The sequence below is a fragment of the Cebus imitator genome, unplaced genomic scaffold (assembly GCF_001604975.1).
Source record: "Cebus imitator isolate Cc_AM_T3 unplaced genomic scaffold, Cebus_imitator-1.0 Scaffold125, whole genome shotgun sequence".
In the NCBI taxonomy this organism is placed as follows: Eukaryota; Metazoa; Chordata; class Mammalia; order Primates; family Cebidae; genus Cebus; species Cebus imitator.
This window is the reverse complement of record NW_016107440.1, coordinates 3936010-3941328: the sequence shown is the minus strand read 5'-3', so window position 1 is coordinate 3941328 and position 5319 is coordinate 3936010. Positions and strand designations below refer to the sequence as shown.

Below are 5319 nucleotides of genomic sequence, written 5' to 3'. Positions count from 1 at the left end.
CACTCTTGTTGCCCAGGCTGGAGTGCAATGGCGCGATCTCGGCTCACCGCAACCTCCGCCTCCTGGGTTCAGGCAATTCTCCTGCCTCAGCCTCCTGAGTAGCTGGGACTACAGGCACGCACCACCATGCCCAGCTGATTTTTTGTATTTTTAGTAGAGACGGGGTTTCACCATATTGGCCAGGCTGGTCTCTAACTCCTGACCTCAGGTGATCCACCCACCTCAGCCTCCCAAAGTGCTGGGATTACAGGTGTGAGCCACTGTGCCCATCTCTCTCTCTCTCTCTCTCTCTCTCTCTCTCTCTCTCTTTCTCTTTCTGTCTGTCTCTTTTTAACTTTATGTAGAGACTGTATCTCACCATGTTGCCCAGGCTGGTCTCAAACTCCTGGACTCATGCCATCTGCTAACTTGGGCCTTCCAAAGTGCTGAGATTACAGGCATGAGCCACCAGCCCAGCCAGAGATTGTTTATAGAAGCCAGAAACAGCAGTTTTGCAGGTGTGTATAGAACCTGGGCCACATGGCCATCTCTGTAAAGGATGACACCTGTCCCTGACTTGCAGGGTGTCCTGTGTCCTCCAACAGAGAGATCTACACCAAAGGTCACAGAGCTTGTGACCACCTACAGTGGAAGCACAAGTAAAGGGACCCAGGGTGCAAAAGAAAGAGGCTGAATCTCCTGGGAATAAACAGGAGGCTGTGGAAGAGAAGGCTGAAGCAGGTTGGCTTCACTTGGGGGTTTGTGTAACTCAGGTGGAGCTGGAAGGCTCCTGGCTGGGCAAGCAGTGTGAGCAGGAGCATGGAGGCTATGTGAGGGTCCCACAGAGCCGTGGTGGAAGAGCTCAGATGGACAGATGTGCACAGGGAATTATGCCCCCAGCACTTCCTCATTGCCCTATTGGCCTTAGTCCGTTATCTATAGGAATGATGATTCTTTCCCCGGGTGTGTGAAGGCTCTGGATCAGGGTGAATGAATGCCTAGAGATCTGGGAAATTTAACTTGGTTCAGTCTGGGAACCCTGTCTCCCCTAGATTTTATGGCCCCAGGAGACTAACAATGAGGATGGGTCTGGTTTATTGGAGCTGTGGCCTTGGTCTTCAGAATCAGGTTGACTGTGGCGGGAAACTCAAGGCCAATCCTGAGCTGTTCCAGCATCATCTTGTCCCCAGCAACCTCTCTCTCCCCCTGTGACTCCCAGCTTTGCCTCTCCCAACTTTGGCCTGCAAAATCCTTCCCCTTCACTGTGTCCCTGCTACCTGAGCCCAGATGCCAATTCTCAGTGGGGCTCAGAGCCCCAGCTTTCTCAGAAATGAGCTGGGACTGATGTGGTTATGAAGTCATGGTGAGGACAAGGGGACCAAGCCCATGAGGAAAGCATCTTGCAAAATCACTGCTTAAAGCGAGAACCTCCTCCCTCCCGCTGGTTACCTGAAAACATTTCCACTCAGAAGATCAGCATTAGATGTTCATTGAAGTTTACTAACATTAGGGTGTAACAGCTCAGGCCCCAGGATTTCCAATCTCTGTTTCAAAAGATAAAGGATAGCCTCCGTCTCCAAAATTAAAATTCAGATTCTTACGAGATGAAGAGATTATAGGAATGCATACACAGTTAAACTCTGAGATCTATATCTGTGATATGTAGATAATTATTCTTCATGACATACAGACACATATGCAGCCACACAAGGAAGTATTCAGTAGGTGCACAGGTATTTTATAGAAGACAAAATGTATATTGGGCAAAAAGATCACATGGAAATAAACCAAAAAATAATTTTTTCACTATGAAAATGCTTTAATAATGGTGATCGTACAGCATGGGACTTGGACAGTGAAAACAGTAAGTGCACACACAGCGGGACAGTCAGAGGACAGGCTGGGAGTGAATAAAGAGTTCATACCGCTGCCTGCTTTCCCCAGTGACTGGAGGCTCTAGGCCACCTCCTCCTCGAACTCACCCTCCTCCTTGACGTGGTGTCCTGCTACTGCTGGTATTTGAACACCAGGTAATTCATGTTGCTCTTGGCCTTGGTGAACTCCATCTTGTCCAGGCCCTCACCTGTGTACCAGTGCAAAAAGGTCTTGTGCGGAAACATGAACTGCTCTGAGATGCACTAGAACAGCTCCTGAATGGCCCTGCTGTTGCCAATAAAGGTGGTGGATATTTTTAGCCCTCAGGGCAGGATGTCACAGCCAGCCATTTTCTCACTGTTGGGGATCCACTCAGCAAAGTAGCTGCTGTTCTTGTTTTGGACATTAAGCATTTGCTTGTTCACCTCCTTCATGGACATGCAGCCCATGAACATGGCGGCCGCTGTCAGGTAGCGGCCATGGTGGGAGTCGCAGGCCACCATCATGTTCTTGGCATCAAACATCTGCTGGGTGAGCTCGGGCACTGTCAGGGCCAGGGACTGCTGGTTTCCCTGGCTGGTCAGCAGGGCAAAGCTGGGTATGAAGAAGTGCCAGTGGGAGAAAGGGACCATATTCATGCATAGCTTCTGCAGGTCAGGATTGAGCTGGCCCAGGAAGCACAGGCAGGTAGTGATCCCACTCATGGTGGCAGACACCAGGTGGTTCAGATCACTGCAGGTGGGCGTAGCAGCTTTAGGGTTCTGAAGAAGAAGAGCTCTGCCACTGTTTCTGACACCTTGGATGAGAGCACCACACTGAACGTGTTCATGATCCTGTCTGGGTACTCCTCCCAGATCTTGTTGAGGAGGAGGGTACCCATCCCAGACCCAGTCCCCTCATCCAGGGGGGCCTGACCACTTTGCTGCTTTATTTTGTGTTTTCTAATATACTTCTGGATTTAATATGCTGTTTCTTAATTTTACATTTAGATACCTTTGTGTTAGCTACTATATATACCTAACAAATGTTTTCTTCTATTTATTTAAAATGTTTAGATTAATAGAGGGCCACGTGAGGTGGCTCACACCTGTAATCCCAACACTTTGGGAGGTGGAGGTGGGTGGATCATGAGGTCAGGAGTTTGAGACCAGCCTGACCAACATGGTGAAACCACATCTCTACTAAAAATACAAAAATTGGCTGGATGCAGCGGCATGCACCTGGAATCCCAGCTACTCAGGAGGCTGAGACAGGAGAATCACTTCAACCGGGGAGGTGGAGGTTGCAGTGATCCAAGATCATGCCTTCAGAGGTGTTGGGGTCAAATATAAACACTCTCTGGCTCCTCCTACGATCTGTTGGGCCTCACAGATGGGTTAGAAAAAACTGTTCCAAGAGTGGGCATGTCAAGCATTGATGAAAGGGAAGGGAGGATAAAGGAAAAGTTGAACAAATTAAATCGTAGGTTAATTTAGAATTATTCTGAGTTCTGTGAAATCTGTTCAGGTTTCAATAAGCAATAACCCTGTTGACAAAAAAAAAAATAAAGAAGAAGAAGAAGAAAATATATCATTCTGGATTCTGATGTTTGATGATAAAGCACAACTATTTGCTTTTACCCTTTACACAAAGAAATGAAACAATTTGGGAAGACATCCCAAGAGATTCAGAAAAGCAAGGCAAGTGCTGTGGTTTGAATGCCTCCAAAACTCAAGTTGAACTTTGCCATTGTGATGGCATTAAAAGGTGAGATCTGGCCAGGCATGGTGGCTCATGTCTGTAATCCCAGCACTTTGGAACGTTGAGGTGGGTGGATCAAATAAGGTCAGGAATTCAAGAACAGCCTGGCCAACAGGATGAAACTCTGTCTCTACTAAAAACACAAAAATTACCCGGGTGTGATCTCGGGCACCAGTAATCCCAGCTACTTGGGTGGCTGAGGCAGCAGAATCACTTGAATTCTGGAGGTGGAGTTTGCAGTTACCCAAGATCATGCCACTGCACTCCAGCCTGGGCAACAAGAGCAAAACTTCATTTAAGAGAAAGAAGAGAAGGGAAGGGAAGGGAAGAGAAGAGAAGAGGAGAGGAGAGGAGGAGAGGAGGAGAGGAGGAGAGGAGGAGAGGAGAGAAGAAAGAGAAGAAAGAGAAGAGAAGAGAAAGAAGAGAAGAGGAGAGGAGAAGAGAGGAGAAGAGAAGAGAAAGAAAAGAGAAGAGAAGAGAGGAGAAGAGAAGAGAGGAGAAGAGAAAGAAGAGAAAGAAGAGAAGAGAAGGGAAGGGAAGGGAAGAAGAGAAGAGAAGACAGGAGAAGAGAAAGAAGAGAAGAGAGGAGAAGAGAAGAGAAGAGAAAGAAGAGAAGAGGGAAAAGAAAAGAAAAAAGAATAAGAGGTAGAGCCTTGAACAGCTGATGAGTCCTCTGCCCTCATGAATGGATTAATGTTGGTATCTGGAGAGCAGGTTGGGTTATCCAGGGAGTGGGCTTCTGATAAAAGGGTAAGTTCAGTTTCCATCCACTCCCTGTGTCCTGTGCACTCTTGCTTCTCTGCTGTGACATGGAACTACAAGAAGGCTCTCACAAGTTGTGGTCCCTTGATCTTAGACTCATCAGCCTTCAGAACTGTGAGCCAAATAAACTTCTATTCTTTTTTCTCTTTTTCTTTTCTTTTTTTTTTTTTTTTGAACAAAGTCTTTCTCTGTCACTCAGGCTGGAGTGCAGTGGCACAATCTTGGCTCATTGTAACCTCCACCTCCTGGCTTCAAGCGGTTCTCCTGCCTCAGACTCCTGAGTAGCTGGGATTACAGGTGTGCACCAGCATGCCCAGCTAATTGATGCCTTACCAACCCAAAAGCAGCATAGGACAACAGAAATTCACAGCTGAATTCTACCAGATGTACAAATAACAGCTAGTTCCATTCCTGCTGAAACTCTTCCAGAAACTTGAGGAGAAGGGACTGCTTGCTCCCTGACAGTCTCTGAAGCCAGCATCCTCCTCCTACCAAAACCTGGCAAAGACAGAATAAAAGAAGAAAACTTCAGGCTGATATTTTTGAAGAACATTAATGCAAAAACCTCAACCTTAACAAAATACTGGCAAACTGAATCCAGCAGCACATCAAAAAGTTTATCCACCATGATCAAGTAGCCTTTATCCCCAGAATGCAAGGTTAGTTCAACATATGGAAATCAATAAATATGATTTATCACATAAACAGAACTAAAGACAAAAACATTATTATCTAAATAGATGCAGAAAAGGCCTTAAATCAAATTCAACAATGCTTCATAATTAAAACTCTCAATAAAGTAGATAGCAAAGGAACATATCTCAAATGAATAGCCATATATGACAAATGCACAGCCAATATCATACTGAATTGGTAAAAGTTGGAAGGATTCCCTTTGAAAACTGGCACAAGACAAGGATGCCTTCTCTCACCACTCCTGTTCAACATAGTATTGGAAGTCCT

General features: G+C 46.2%; 1 pseudogene; it reads right to left on the bottom strand.

Moving 5' to 3' along the window:
* Nucleotides 1–1915: 1915 nt before the first annotated feature.
* On the bottom strand, nucleotides 1916–2812 carry LOC108312500 (annotated as a pseudogene).
* Nucleotides 2813–5319: the final 2507 nt, after the last annotated feature.